Source organism: Rhinatrema bivittatum, chromosome 2 (genome assembly GCF_901001135.1).
Source record: "Rhinatrema bivittatum chromosome 2, aRhiBiv1.1, whole genome shotgun sequence".
NCBI classification, from domain to species: domain Eukaryota; kingdom Metazoa; phylum Chordata; class Amphibia; order Gymnophiona; family Rhinatrematidae; genus Rhinatrema; species Rhinatrema bivittatum.
The window spans coordinates 241,831,566-241,848,218 of record NC_042616.1 but is presented as its reverse complement, the minus strand read 5'-3'; the positions used below and the strand labels follow the sequence as shown (position 1 = coordinate 241,848,218).

Genomic DNA, 16,653 nt, shown 5'->3' with positions numbered 1-16,653 from the left:
TTTGGTGGCCAGACAGCAGACCGCAACAGGCCACGTGTAGTGATTTCTAAGTTCCTCAATTGCTCCAAAAAGTGGAAATTTTACAAACATCATAAGATAAAGGACATTCAATACCAGTCACAGGGTATTCTATGCTTTCAAGATTTCTTTGCTGGGGTTTCAATGCAGAGAAAAGCATTTGCTCCGATGTGCACTGCTCTAGTTCAAAAGCAAGTTTAGTTTGCTTTGTTAATCCAGCCAAATTGCAAATTTGGCACAAAAACACTGCGCGTCTTTTTGAAAAAGCAGCAGATGCTGAAAAGTTCATGCAAGGTATCCCTCCGCCTGAACCATGACTGAGCAAAAGTCGAGTGCTGGGAGAAAAATGGCGGAGTATTCCAGAAGACTATGCAATTTCACAACCTTGCTAAAAGTTTTGCTTTTACTAATGTGAATCCAATTGCTGTTTTGGAATTTCTCATTACCCGTGGAGAAATGCATTGCTTAAAGTTTTCAACTGAGGAAAAGCTTCGAGATGAGGGCAGGATGGATCCCAGATGGAACGTGAGGATGCTATACTGCTCACTGTCTGGACTGGGATGGCAGCATGAAGATAATCGCCTCTTCCTTTCTTCAGCTGAAGTTTAGAAAAGGAACGGTTACAAGTGAAATGTATGGTACCAAAGTGATTGATCGCGTTTATATGGAATGGCAGATGATAATAGGATTTGCTGAAGTGTCCTATCTACATTTTCAAAGACAGGCATATCAAGCATAAAGGAGATGTGACTTGCTGATTATAGTCTGATTGTAGTTTAATTTCCTAGGAGAGATGCACTCAGCGATTAGAGTTGTATATGCTGATGCTCTGTGGGGGTTTTTTCTTTTTCTGTTGCAGTAATAGCGAAGAATGTACGCTACAAAGGGGTGTTGCTGGGTATCTGGTATGAGCATGAGTGGCAATGGTGGCGTTAAGGAGAGGAAACAAACGTTGTATTAAATGTTGTAATTCAGCTTGTTTACATATGGGTATGGTTTGTTATTTTGGCTTGAAAGAAAGACAAAGGGGGATAATGCCTGGAAGTGCCTTGAGGTGACTCAGTCTCTTATTATGAGGGGGGGGGGGGGGGTTTCTATATTCATCCGCTGAGTGGTTATATAAATTAGCCAGATACACTTAACTTAACTGGGATATTCAGTGGCACGGCAATATACCCAGCCATCTTAAAAGTTAGCCGGATAAGAAAGACCTGCAGAGTGCTCTGTCTCCTTCAGAGTATGGATCTGACAGTGACCTGATGCAGAGGAAGAATATTTTTGCATGAACTGTCTTTTGAGCTATCTCCTCTGTTTGGAGGCACTGAGGTTTTATTCCACCCTCCCTGCTTCTTGATTTTTTTTCCCCCTTTTTGGTTCAACTAATATTTTTGTCCATTTGGAATTGATAACCCATGGTCTTTGGGAGTCAGTTTACCAAACCTTTGCAAGAAGGAAGTCTTTCATCCAGAAAGATACAGAGGTGTTACAAATTCCATCTAAAGCAAGGGATCCCAGTAAAGTGCACTACCAGGAGAAACAAAGAAGATACAACATAAAGATAACATGAACTTTGTTGCTATTGAGGGAAGTTTTACATGAGGGGATGAGAAGTGCCCACCAAGCACTGCCTAACAGAATTAAGAAAGAGCGTAAAGTAGGATGTTTAAAGCATTTCTTGGAAGAGATTAAATCTGGGACTAAGTTCTGATTAAATATTGGGACTGTATGCATTCTAACCACTTTTAGTGGGAAGATTTAAGATTAAATTAGGAGTTAAAGAAGGATTGCACTACATTCAATCTACCAGGATACTGGAGAAAGAAATTGGATAACAAAAGGAATTCAGTGTAAATTTAAGAACTCCAGTTGAAAATAGAAACTTCGATGAAGAATTGGAGTCACAAATGTATTATATCTTCTTCCTTTCTTATTATTTATTTACATGAACAATGAAGAGAGTATAATTGTAAATAGCATCTAATCAACTATCGGTAAAGAAATTGGAAACCACCATTCTTCTCCTGTGTGTTATTTGGATGCAGAGACAGTGAGAAGCTTAGTGTTGTATACAGAGGATGGTAAAAAAAAAAAAGGCTTAAAATGCAAAGAAGCAAGGTATGAGAACTATTGTTTGTCCCCATACTTAAGAGCCACACTTTCCTCGGGGGGAAGAAAGGAGTTTCATAGAGACATTGGAATGGTTGTGCAAAAAGGTCTGTCTCTATTTCTTTCCATGTGCTCCTTGGTGCCAGTTAAATAATCTGTCTCACCCAGGATTTACATTGAGTAAACCAGGGAGGAGATGGTGAAGACAAAAATGGTGATTGAATTCAAAAGGGCATGGGATAAATGCAGAGGATGCCTAGTGCCAAGAGGATAGAAATGAAGCACTGAGATAACATGTGGTGACTTCTAAAATCTGTGGAAACTGTATGGAGCAGCAATTACTAGGGTTGGGCATTCGGGAGAAATGAAAAAAGAAAAGGACAAAATTTCCTATTTCATTTTGGATCATTTTCAAAGTGGAAAAAGTTAAATTCTGACAAAATTTCTTCCGAATCTCATTTCATTTTGAAAACCTATTTAAAAAAAAAGTCACCAGTCGGGCCTTACCTAGAGAGTAGGCCGAGAACCAAAGCAGGGTCCCGGCCTATACTGAAGCACAGCACCAGGGTCCCAGCCTAGGCCAAAACCTGAGCAAAGGCCCAGGCCTGGGAAATTTCCTGACAAATACCCTCATACTTAGCAAATCTGGCTCTATGTCCTGGCCAGGTCCTGATGCTGGGGCCTCAGCCTGGACCCAGGCCTGATGTTGCAACCCGGCCAGGAGGATCAGGCCCAGGTCCGGAGCCCTGGCCTTGGAGTTCCTCTTCCATCTTTTCTTTCTTTGGCTCTTCTTCGCCAACTGACACCATCCGCTTGGATCATTGTGCCAAAGTTCAGAGTAGTTAAATTACAAGCAGATTGTGATAAATTGCAAGAGAACCTTGTGAGGGCGTCCATATGGCAGACGAAATTTAATGTGGAGAAGTACAAGGTGATGCATATAGGAAAAAAATAATCCATTTTGTAGCTACACAATATTAGGTTTCATTTTAGGAGTTACCATCCAGGAAAACGATCTGGACATCATAGTTGACATTACATTGAAATCATCGCCACAATGAGCTAAGGCAGTCAAAAAAGTAAATAGAATGTAAGGAATAATTAGGAAGGGAATGGTGAATAAAACGGAAAATGTCATAATGCCTCTGTATCGCTCCCTGGTGAGACCGCACCTTGAATACTGTGTACAATTCTGGTCGCCGCATCTCAAAAAAAGATATAATTGCGATGGAGAAGGTACAGAGAAGGGCAACCAAAATGATAAAGGGGATGGAACAGCTCCCCTATGGGGAAAGACTAAAGAGGTTAGGACTTTTCAGCTTGGAGAAGAGACGGCTGAGGGGGGATATGATAGAGGTGTTTAAAATCATGAGAGGTCTAGAACGGGTAGATGTGAATCAGTTATTTACTCTTTCAGATAATAGAAAGACTAGGGGGCACTCCATGAAGTTAGCATGTGGCACATTTAAAACTAATCGGAGAAAGTTCTTTTTCACTCAACGCACAATTAAACTCTGGAATTTGTTGCCAGAAGATGTGGTTAGTGCAGTTAGTATAGCTGTGTTTAAAAAAGGATTGGATATGTTCTTGGAGGAGAAGTCCATTACCTGCTATTAATTAAGTTGACTTAGATAATAACCACCGCTTTTACTAGCAACTGTAACATGGAATAGTCTTAGTTTTTGGGGTACTTGCCATGTTCTTATGGCCTGGATTGGTCACTGTTGGAAACAGGATGCTGGGCTTGATGGACCCTTGGTCTGACCGAGTATGGCATGTTCTTATGTTCTTAAATAAAAGGGAGGATGTTATAATGCCTTGTTTCGCTCCATGGTGACACTGCACTTTGAAAACTGTATACAATTCTGGTCGCTGCATCTCAAAAAAGGTATAGTTGGCAGTTGCAAGACAGAAAGTACAGAGAAGGGCGACCAAAATGATAAAGGGGATGGAACAGCTCCTCTATGAGGAAAGATTAAAGAGGTTAAGTCTACTCAGCTTGGAGAAGAGACGGCTGAGGTGGGATAATATAGAGGGCTACAAAATCATGAGAGGTCTAGAACGGGTAAATGTGAATCGGTTATTTACTCTTTCAGATAATACAAGGACTAGGGAGCACTCCAAGAAGTTAACAAGTAGAACATTTAAAACAAATTGGAGAAAATTCTTTTTCTCTCAACACACAATTAAACTCTGGAATTTGTTGGTTAAGGTAGTTAGTGTAGCTGGGTTTATAAAAGTTTTGGTTAAGTTCCTGGAGGAGAAATCCATAAACTGCTATTAATCAATAGGGAATAGCCACTGCTTGTTGCCAGTATTATTAGCATGGGATCTATTTAATGTTTAGGTACTTGACAGCTCCTTGTGACCTGGATTGGCCACTGTTGGAAACAGGATACTGGGCTTGATGGGCTCTTGGTCTGACCCAGTATGGCATATCTCATATTCTTATTGCTTTCTCTGGGCCGGCAGCCTATCTTGCATAGGCTGCACGCCGGCAGCCTATGCAAGATAGGCTCGGTGCGCACAGGGGGGGTTTGGGGTATGCGCATAACCCTTTGAAAATCTACCCCTTAGGTTCTTCAGGACCCCATACTGATAACTCAGTAAAGTTATTGAAGCAAACTTTAGCTGACTTACAATGCCTCAACTGTGCAATAAAAAATTTAGACTTGAGTGAGTTGTTTAAAGAGAAGGATCCAGAAGCCCATTCTCCCCCTCAGATTAGATGCTGTATTTGCTATCTAGATTGCTATTATCAAAGATTTTATAGTTTTTGGTCTAAAGGTCCAGTAAAAGAGGAAAAACCATACCCTGGAAACTACCCTTTGCAGACAGTACCCAGTGTTAATCCAAATACTAATTATGCACAGCAAGTGTATGTGTCATGGCCATGAAATGATTTAGTGACAATTAAAAGTTCCTTGCCTAATTTCTGAAAAGAATCAAGGAAGTGGGCAGAGAAGGTGAGGGCAATTATTGATGCTTTATTTGAAGCAGCCTTACAACTTTTTCCCTCAAAACAGATTGGACAAAATTAAATTTATGTAAAATGTTAGATAAACAGGAACCAGCTGACTATTTAAGTAGGCTGACTGATGTAGTTATGGCCCATTCTGGGCTAATAGATCCTACTAGTGAAGCAAATCAGGCAGTCTTGACAAATTATTTTTATATAGGTTTGCCCCCCAAAATTAAAGAGAAGGTTTAAAATGCATGCATTACTTGGGCTACTGAAAAGCCAGCCAAAGTCTTTGCCATAGCTCAGGCATGTTATGAGCAGATGAATGTTGCCAAATCTGCACAACTTGATAAATTGATGGCCCTCCAAATAAATCAATTAGATAATTCACGGGGAAATCATGGACAAGGTAGGGGTAGAGGGAGAGCAAATGGAGGAATGGGAGTTCCCCTAACAAGGGGTAAAAAGGAAATCATTTGTTTTTCCTGTCATAAACCAGGACACATGTACAGAGACTGTCCTGATGACCCAATGCATGCCCTACCCTCCACCTCCAGCCCAGCAATATTTATTTATTTAGTCATTTTATATACCGTCGTTCCAAGTGAAGCTCACAACAGTTTACATCATGACAAAAATGTTACAGGTAGCCAATTACATTCACACGAAGTGTTCATATATCATACATTTTAGCAAAAAACACATACATTGGGTAGGATGGTCAGGGGAGGTGAGATATACAGGGATGAGGTATTGCTTTCACCTACTGCTCCTGAGTATACTCCCAATGTAGTGGCCATGCCCTATAACACCTAAGAATATGCAGAGGCTGTCAGGGCCCTTCCCCTTGCTTGTATTCATCCCTCACCTACACCTGAGTCTCTGGTGCCCCTTATAGTCTCTGGAAACCCAGTTCTGAGTTTGGTAGTCACCGGAGCTGCCCAATCTACACTGCAAATGGCAATTACTCCCCACTTGCCAATTTCAACTAATAAATTTAAAGTTGTGGAAGGGACCAATGTTACAAAGACACTGCCAGTATCACGGTAGGTCTTTTGCATACATCGCATGCTTTTCGGCTCTCAACATCCTCTCCTATGAATTTGTTAGGATGTGATTTATTATGTAAATTGTGTTGCACTATATTTTGCATGCCTGATGGTGTTTTTCTCTCTCTACCAGAACAGAGATTATGTGATGTGCAAGCTGCTTTAAACATAGCAGAGATTTCTGCTTGTGAAACTTCCTCCTTTCCTGAAACTGTTCTCATAGGCTGAATGCAAAGAAATGGATTTTGATTTTTCAGATATTCCTGAGTTCTTGTGGGCTGTGGGTCACAATGATGTTGGTCATCTTCAAATTGATCAGTACACATACCGTCAACCCCACAAAGAGTTTGCCATGGAAACCACAATTTGATCTGAAACCTGAGGCCGTAGAAGGTATTTCACCAGTCAATAAAGATTTGTTACCATAAGGTGTTATAATTAAATTAACACCTGAAGCAGCTATTCCATGTAAGCCTCCCATTTTGCCAGTACCAAAACCTCACTCAGGAAAGTAGAGGTTTGTACAAGATTTAAGGTATGTAAATGCCATAGTACTTCCTAGCAGTCCAATCGTACCTGGTCCTTACATCTTGTTGTCACACATTCCCCATGAATCTACCTATTTTACAGTTATAGATTTATGCTCTGCCTACTTTGCTATTATTATCAAATTATTACATTTCTTGTTTTAGTAGATGTAGTTTTTGTTAGCTATTAAGGCTTAAATTACTTTAATAATTCTATGTAGCTATCTTGAAAACAAATCTTCTGTACTGCCATACTTCAAAAGAAAGTTTACAGTTTGATTTTTAATGTCCAGAACTGCAGCTGTGATGACATATGCATATTAAATAATTTTTTATGGCTCTTATCTTTTCCAAGCCTAAGAAAGAAATTATATTGTCTATGAATGAATAAACATCCAGTTTTATTTTACATACTAAACTATAAGATTATTTTAGAAAAAACATAGGGAAAGATTTTGTTTTTACTGTCTGTTTTTTATTTTGAATACTAATTATCTACAATCCCATTTTCTGTTCTGCACTATAGAAATGTAATAAGACATGCGACTAGAAATATTTTTTCTCTCCTTTATCTAAACAAGAAGTTTGACCTGCTCTGTATATGCCATTGAATTGAAATTGCTAAATGTATTTGGTTAGGGGTTAATGCAAAATATACTCATTTGTCCATGATAGTAGCTATCTTTAAGAAAAGTTAAATCATTTATTTCATCTGTCTTGTTTAGGTTTAGGAAGACAAAAATGAATAATACAATAAATAAAATGGCATCTAAAAGCTAGACTGTTTATCTTTTCCCTTACCCTCAAGAATGTGTGGTATGTATTTTATAGGGCTACATAGTGCTACAAGTATAGCTTAATTTGTTATGTTGCCTTTATCAGAAAATAATATATGATTCTTAGATTATTCCTTGTTTCTAAATTAAGAGGGAATTATCTGTAAACAATTTAATAAAGACTTTCTAGATAGGTTTTATTGATTTCACATATTAGTATTTTTAAAAAATTATGAATACTGCAACATTTATTAATACACAGTTATAGTATACTGTATGATGTGTAATTCTATAGTATAAGATGATAATTGAGTAAAAAGAACAGTCTTTAATATTGTCTTTCAGTGCAAACAAAACATATTATTCACTACAAGAACACATATCCAGTCATATATTAAACAATGAAGTATAAAATGTTTAGACTATTCAATAATCTTGCATAGGAAGACATTATATATGAACTAGAGTGTATGTTTTTTCTCAAGTTCTTTCTCAGAACAAGAAAAAAGAAGAGATTGATAGTACCTGCACAGTATTTGCCTCTATATCGCTCCATGGTGAGACCGCACCTTGAATACTCCTGCTTTGCAAATATTTAAAATCTATTCCATGTTGTCTGCTAGCATTCTGAAGATTTGTTTGTTTATATCACTGCTTTCAAATGATAGTTGAAATATTCATGTATTTGGAAAAAAAATGTGTTTATTTTCAATTGTTTAGAAATATGCTTTTAGTTTATATGAGTCTCAACAGAAAATAGCCCCACCCTTAGGAATTCACTCCTTGTTGCAGAGAAGAAGAAAAAAAAGAAAGAACCCTGACACAGTGTATGCTTATTAACCATGTAAAATTTGTTTTGAGGAACAGGAATGAAGAAGATTTTTTATTTCTGGATTCTTGCATTTATTCGGGTTGATTTTAAAAAGTCCGCATGCACATCCATTTGCATGCGGTTCCAGCACTCTGGCGCGCACATGTTACAAAAATCCGACTCGCATGCACGGGGGGGGGTGGAGGATTTTATAACCTACGTGTGGCGATGCAATCGGGCCTCCCCCAGGGAACTTTCCTATCCCTAACCCTACCCTTCCTACCTCTTTCCCTCTCCTCCTCAACCCCTAACCTAACCCTACATATCCCTAATATTTTTGTTTTGTTACTTACTGCTCCTCTGGAGCAGAAGTAATCTGCGTGCGCTGACAGCCAGCCGGCACGCACTTCCCCGGGAACATGTTTCCTGGCAACGCCAGGGATGTACATGCAACTCCACTGCACTGTGGCTGGGACCTAATCAACTCCCTGATGCCCCTGCTTCCATTATATCTTACCTTGCCAGAGTGGTTCATTCCATTTCACACTCTGGAAAATTGGGGCTGATGAAAGACATTTTAGCTCATTGGTGGGCTCTAAAAATAGGTGATAGTATAGAGATGTTCCATTTGTGAGATCTTTATGTGGGAAAGAGATTGTGGGTTGCACCTTCACATTTGACTGCCCCTTGGGGCCCATTTGTACGACTGCAAATGGATTTCATAATTATGCCACAGGTAACTAAATTAAGGTACACTTTAACAGTAGTCTGTCTTTTTAGCAGATGGTTAGAAGCGTTTCTTACCACTGTTGTGCTGGAGTTGGACCCTTGGCCTGGTGCAGGATTGGTATGGCCCTCTGGTCAGACCCAGAGAGTGCCTGCCACCAGGAGGCGGAGCACACAAGGAGCTTCGCCAATAATAGTCCGGGGTTTCCACAGGTTGAGCCCTTGGGTACCCGGACCGCCTGGACTTAGGTAGGCCTCGGATGGTCTCCTGGAGAGATAGCAGAGGGGTGTGCCCACCACGAGCAAGGGTGCGTGGCTGATGTAGAGGTGATGGACCAGACCCAAACTGGAAGCTCCGGAGACCTCAGGGAGGTAGCAGGCAGTGGTCAGTTCCAGACAGCAGACAAGAGAATGGTCAGGCAGGCAGTGGTCAGTTCCAGGCAGCAGACAAGAGAGTAGTCAGATAGGCCGAGATCAGTACCAGAGATCAGTCCGAGGAGGTACTACCTGACTACGGATACAGGAACACACAGAGACGCTGGAACAAGGAGGCACTGGAACAAGAAGACACTTGGAACACAGGGTAGGCAAGCTTACTACACCACTGTGTCGACCCGATTGCCAGAGGTCCTGGGGACAGGGCCCTCGCTATTTATAGTTAGGCTAAGTGATGTCATCACTTCGCGTCCAGATCAGGTTTCCCGCGCTTGGTCCTTTAAATAGCAAGACGTTGGCTGCGCGCGCGCCTAGGGGCGGGACTAAGGTGGCCGAAGATGCGAAGCCCCAGCAGGAGCTCCGCTGCGAGGCCTGCAGTGTGGAGGAAGCCAGAGAGGGCTGTGGTGAGCGACGGGGACGGCGGGAACTAGCAGCAGAGGCGAGACTGGAGCTGGTTGAGGGTAGTGTGAAGTGAGCAGGCCCGGTCGCGGCACCCATGCAGCCTGGACGCATTACAACCACTAAAGCAGTCTCACAGACTGTAGCAAAAAAACTGTTGAAAGAATTAATTCCAAGATTTGGAATTCCAGAGATGATCGAAAATTGCAAAGGCCTCCAATTCTTTGGACAGATAATGCAAGATTTGGGGACTACTCTGAGTATAAAATTACATTTTCATACACCATATAGACCACTGGTCAACGGACTGTGGTGAGATACAATCATGTTTTAAAAACTAAAGTGGGAAAAATTACTCATGAAACATCTTTGAAGTGGCCTGTTGCTATACCCTTGGCTTTAATGGGTATAAGAAATATGTCTAACAGCAAACATGGACTCACTCCACATGAGATATTGTTTGATAGGCCTATGCTTATGCCCACTATACCAAAGTGCCCAATAGATATGAACTTTACGCAAGATGAATTAATTCTACATTTTGTGTTACAATTGCATCTACAGAACAAAAAGAATCCTCAACAGATTTCTCCGATGTTCCAAGGCCCACTGAATACAGTCTTTCCAGATATCCAACCAGGAGACTTTGTATACTACAAAGCTTTTAAAAGAAAGCACTGCTTACAGCCAAGGTAGAAAGGACCTTATCAAGAAATGTTGGTGAGTCACTCTGCATTAAAATTACAAAGCCTTGACCACTGGGTGCATGTTAGCCATTGTAAGAAAGCTTACGAACCTTCCACAGTCATTTATTTTGATCAGTATGATGTTGCAAAGAAGAGAAGTGAAAATGTGGATGTTCTCCCTGTTTGTGCAGGCTCTCCTACTCAGGATAGTGGCCAGCCCACTGATGATTCCAGAAGATAATGGCTACGTGCGACTCACTAAGGCCTATCAAGAAGTTTATAATCTAATAGATTGTTGGATCTACTCTTACATACCAACTTCTGCTTCTCTTTTTATGGCCATTCTATGTTTCAGGCAGTGCCAGTAAATCTCACAGGTGAGTGTAAACAAGGAACACAAGGCCCAAATGCAGTAGCTCCACCTGCTTCTATGACATTGATCAATTTTACATGCAAGCCAACTTCAGCTGAATGGTGTTTCTGAGCACTTTCTGTAGGACAAGGAACTGATTATGTTCATGAAAAAGACTACCCAATGTGTGAAAATATTATTCTACTCTTTGCTAATGGAAGTTATAAACTTCCAGAGTGATGGGAATTTGAGGAATCTTGCTTTATGTTCAGTAAGGAGCGTTGTGAATATTGGCCAGCAGATGTGAATTATAATGATTCAAGTGATAATATTTTTGCACGTTTATCTGGGTATGTGAAAGATGATGAAATTATGGGGAATTTCATAGCTTTACCAAACACCTCCATAGCTTACCACAATTGTTATAACAAACAGAATTACTACTTAGAGCCCCTGTCACAGTGGTTTGGAGGCCTTGGAACAAGGTTGTTGGATGGATATTGATTATTGTGGCGGGATTAGTTGGAGTCCTATTGTTCTGTGTGGGTTGCCAATGTATTCTGCCAATGTGTAGAAAGAATGTCTGTATCTCCCATCATGGCAATGAAAATGTGTGAGATAGATACTGACTGGCCTGAAATGAATGAAGATAATGACATGGGAGAGGTCATAGAACATGGGGAAAAGAAAAATGAAGAGGATCAGTGTTCAAATTGTGACAAATTGAGCCTTATGCTTATTGTGGGATATAGCTGTCCCAAGATATGGAGACCTAAGAAAAGGGAGGAACTGTGGAATTTAGAGTGGAAAGACCCTTATTTTGGGGTCTTGAGGTCTCCATTTTCATAGGTCAGCTATACAGAGTAAAACAGTAGAACATACATACATATATTTTGCAAAGCTAAGCAAGCCTGCTGTTTACTAAGTTACTGAAAACTTAGGAAACTATGTTGAAATCTTAGAAATATGGTTAATTTTAGATCTGCACCTAGACCCATAGTCATAATACAGTGCTAGCAGTTTTTTTTATAATGAAAAACATTGCAAAGTAATATTTGTATAAGACCTGGGAGTGGGCTTTTTCGATGGCAAACCTAACATATTGAAACAGCCTACCAGAATATTTATGGCTAACATTGTGTCCAAAAAGATTTAAAATACTTTTGAAGATGTTTTTATTTCAGTTAGCATTTAATCTTGAGGAGGCTCACATTGGTGTGCATTGTCCAATAGTATGAAGAAGGCTGGTGATTTTGTGTTTGTTATTTTTGTAATTTGTAGGTACATTGTTTTGTTTTTTATTTTTTGGCATATAATATGCAATTTTTTTTATTGTTATTTTTATGTTCATGAGTATTTATTTGATATTTTGTTTATGTCTGTGTAGAGATCCTACTAGATCACTACCAGAAGGAATGTTCCAACTTAATGGGAGGGAAGTGAATAACTGGTACGGGTTTGTAGCTTCCCCATGTGGGAGGTTAGAATGATGTACTCTTAAAAGTGAATTTTAAAAGCCTGGTGCATGCATCAATCAAGGGATGCGTGAATAAGTTGGGCTCTCACATGCCAACTGCGCTTCCTTTGGGAGACCTGGTCTCCAAGCTTACCCGCTCCTCGGGGTAGCTCCTGCGCTTCTCACCAGAGATTCCATCTCTATGCTTCCCCGCTCCTCGGGGAAGTCTCTACCTTACTACTCCGGAGACTTTGACTCCACGCTTCCCCGCTCCTTGGGGCAGCCTCTACGTCACTCCACCAGAGACTTTGACTCTACGCTTCCCCGCTCCTCGGGGCAGCCTCTACGTCACTCCACCAGAGACTTTGACTCTAGGCTTCCCTGCTCCCTGGGGCAGCTTCTACGACACTTCATCAGAGATTTTGACTCTATACTTCTCTGCTCCTCGGGGCAGCCTCTACGTCATTACACCAGTGGCTTTACTCTACGCTTCCCCGCTCCTCGGGGCAGCTCCTACATCATCACACCAGAGACTCTGTTGCTACACTCTCCCGCCCCTTGGGACAGTCTCTGCATTACTCCTTCAGAGATCCTGTCTCCGCCCTCCTCGCTCCTCGGGGCCTGCCTAGCGCACCTATGTCTTGGAGTTCCTTCTCTGGTATATCGTATCTTCAGTCCTGCCTAAGTACTGTGACTCCTCCGAACTGTTCCTCTCCGTCCTGCTCCTCAGGGCGCCTCACAGTCTATCTCAGTGCAGGTACCTGCTATCATGTGGCAGTGACGCAGGACGTTCTCACTACTGAACTAGTTGTGTCCCCGGCTGCAGCTAACCTCGCCTCCCGACGGTGAGGACCTGCGGGGTCCTATCCCTCAGGTAGCACCAACCTCCACCTCGGGCCAAGGATTCACGAAATCCACAAATCATAACAATGAACAGTAAGTTCAAGAATTTAATGCTTTGTGTTCACTGTCCTTTTGCAAGTGTCCCCCCTGTTCCTGCTGCCAGGCAGTAGCAAAAAGGTAAATATCTTTTACTTTAAGACTGTAGCTGTATCTTGTTATTTGTGTTCTCCTTTATTAAACCTTTTCTACTCAGAGTTGTCTTGTAGCTGTCTCTTTCATTGTCTGTGTAGGTGTACACTCTTTAAGCCAGTCTTACCTGTGAGTTGGCGTAGCTAGACTGTACGCCGTGGTGCAAATATACTTAGCTCAAAGTCTTTAGCTTGGTTTCTTTGTCACTGGTTCCTGTATCTTATTCCTGTATTTTGGTTCTTTCCAGGTCGAAGTGGATGCTGGATCGATGATTTGTAGATCTTCTTTTTCCTTTCTTCAGTGTGTTACCTATGCTTTAATTAAATAAAATGGAGAGGGACTCATTACACTCTCCGTGTCAATCTTCTGAAGGTGTACTTAAAAGCAGTGTTAACTCAGTGTGGTCCTGAATCCTTGTTGGTACTGTATTTCTAGCTAAAGGGAAAAATAAAAAGGATAAGCAATTTTTCCCTACTGTCTGTGTGTAGAGAGAATAAAAGGATGGTTAGTGTCTTATACAGTAGTTGAACTGACTGTAGCAAATCACACTGTGTCTGCAGCAGTTTCCTTCCATTGCACAATAACTGTGAAACAAAGGTAGCTTTGCTGGTTCTCCAGTTAACTTGGATTTTCTTTGCTAAGGATTATGAAACTCTACTGTTATCCTGGGTAAAGTTTAACAGTCTCTGAGGTTGCTGCAGCCTTTACCACTGACTGGCTGTGGTAAAACTCAATCTCATACAGTCTTAGAGATAAATTCTTAAATTACTCTGGAGTAACAACAATAAATGAGTTCTTTCTGTAAAGGATTCCCACAGATAAACTTGGATCTCTCAGCAGAACAGGTGGGATCAAATAAATGTTCACTTTCAAATTCTTCACCAATAAAGAGTATACAGTCCTGTTTTAATTAACTGAAGTTAAATAAATGTGCATCTTCAGCTGGGCAATTACTATTTACTAAGTCTTGGTTTTTATCTTTTGTACTCAGCATAAGCAATAGACCAAATGTACTTATTGTTTTGTAGTATCTTCTTCTTTTTAGCATTGGAGCAGGCCCTGTGGAATGGCAGGAACAATGCTTTTGCCTCTGTTCTGTTCCAACTGTTTTCCCTTCTTTGCTTTCTTTCTCTCTTCAGTTTTATTTCTCCAGACTGCTTCTTTCTTTCTCAGATGCTGCCTTCTTTCTGGCAAAAGTATGTGTGGCTAGTCCCTTTTTTCTGACCTGGGGTACCCATCCTCTGCTGGAGAGGTCCCTGCTGGGAGTCCTATTCAGGGTTGACTCCCGGCCACGAAGGGGACCGCTCCTGGAGCCTGGTGCACGGAGCCAAGGCCACCAGCAGGTAGCACATGCGTCCCAGGCAGATCCCTCCTGTCCTATCTGCAGATAGGAGGAAGACCTTTTCCACCTGGGACTGAAGTGTCCCAGGTTATCCCCCTTCTTGTCCTACCTTAAGGATTTATTTTTGGGATTTTGGTTCAATTTCACCCGCACCTCCTGATTTACGGGCGCGTGACCAGGAGGGGTCCCCTGCAGCAGAGGGACACCCTGGTCAACTTTCTTTGTCCGCTGCCAGGCAATCAGTCAAGGCAGGGGAGACTAGCCGGGGGGGGCAGTTCCCTCGACTGCGGGGCCCTCTTTCAAAGTAGGGTGTGCACCCGGATAAAAGTGGAGCACTTCTGTGCCGAGTCTGCCAGCCGGGTGGAGGAGTTTGCCCGCCGGGTGGGCAGTGGACAGAGTGCTCTGCGCCCCTCCCTCCCCATTTTGACTTAATCCTGTACATTTAAGTTCTTTATGTTTGCATTTACATTTACCTTGTGCACTTTAGGGGATTCTTCCCCTCCCCCTCTCCCCATCTTCTGCTGGTAATTACCAGAGAAAATAGTACCCAAGGGTCCTCAGGGGTAACATTTACAAGTACAAAAAACTTTCTTTTTTCTCCTGCTTACAATAGCCAGCAGGAATGATCATTTTTGGCCCAGTCTAAGTCATTGAAATAACTTTCAGTGACTTTGATTAATCTGAAGCACTGGAGGTAATAAGGTATCCTTCCACTGGTCTCTTCATTGAATTTTCTCAGGTGGAGAACACCTCTGGAACTTCTAATTACTTGGCAAACTACCAAGCCTGAATCTCAGCAAGGAAGTCACAGAGAAATCCTGCACAGGATACTTGCTTAGACTGGAGTCCCAGTACAGAGGCTTTCCCTGGCCACATAAACACACCAAACCAGCCTTGAACAAGTGATGGGGAATAGCACTGGTCACCCCCAACACTCAATCTAGTTCAAATATTTATTTTTAAACTATTTTTCCTGGGGGCTACATGGACTTACCGGGATTCATCTTTCTCTTCAGCATCCTCTCTTATATAACTAAGCAACAGAGGCTATCCCAACGTCCCTTGCTGCTGCCCCTGCTGTGGTCTGTGCACCATTGCACCTCTACCACTCCCAGGCAGAGAGGCTGTAGTAGCTTGCCACGGAGGGGCTGTGGCAGTTTGTCACTGCTGCAAAAGCTTGGTAAGTGCCCTCTGCTGCTTGCCCCTAACCCTCTTGCCTTTATTTTACTCTGTCTTAGCTTTGTTTTACTTTGATTTCTTTTATTTTACTTTTGTGCCTGCCCCTGCGGTGCTGATACAACCTGGCTCCTTTGAGAGTCCACGCTATGACATCATTGTTGCTAGGCTGCTATTGACAGCAGCAGTAGCCCTTCTCTCAGGCCAATCCAATACAGTGTGCTCTGCCAAGCACACTGTCGGTTTTGGACGCGCGTCCATAACCCCTTATTCTATAAGGGGATTAGCGTGTCTGATCCCCCGCGAAACTCATAATGCTCATCACATGCAAATGCATGTTGATGAGGCTATTTGCTATTCTCCCCCTATCCAAAAAAAAAAAAAATGTGAGCCCGACCCACACATTTTTACCCTCAGAAATTAACGCCTTCCCAGAGCAGGTTTTAAATTTTTGAGCAGCCCAAAAAAGTGTACAGAAAAGCAGAAAATACTGCTTTTCTGTACTTTCTCTGACTTAATATCGTGGCGATTTTAAGTCAGAGGAATAAAATGTAAACAAAAAAATGTTTTTTTAAAGTGTGCTGGCAGTCAGGTTAGGAAAAAGGATGCTCCCTTTTGCTAACCTGTGGCTGTGCAAGACTTAGGAAAAGGAATGCTCATAAAATTGAGCGTCCATTTTCCTAACCTGCTAACAGCCACTGACAGCCGACTTTTCCTGGGCACCCACTGCTGAGGAGGTGCTAGGGGTGCATATTTGTCCCTAACACCTCCCTGGCAGCACGACCCTACATTTAAATATC

The 16,653-nt window shown here is 41.8% G+C and overlaps 1 long non-coding RNA gene across 1 annotated transcript in view; it reads right to left on the bottom strand.

Moving 5' to 3' along the window:
• Positions 1-13,558, bottom strand: part of LOC115086092 — a 50,098-nt gene extending 36,540 nt beyond the window's left edge. The window contains exon 1 of the long non-coding RNA XR_003855069.1: positions 13,463-13,558. This is a non-coding gene — a long non-coding RNA (uncharacterized LOC115086092). The remainder of the gene's footprint in view (positions 1-13,462) is intronic.
• Positions 13,559-16,653: the final 3,095 nt, after the last annotated feature.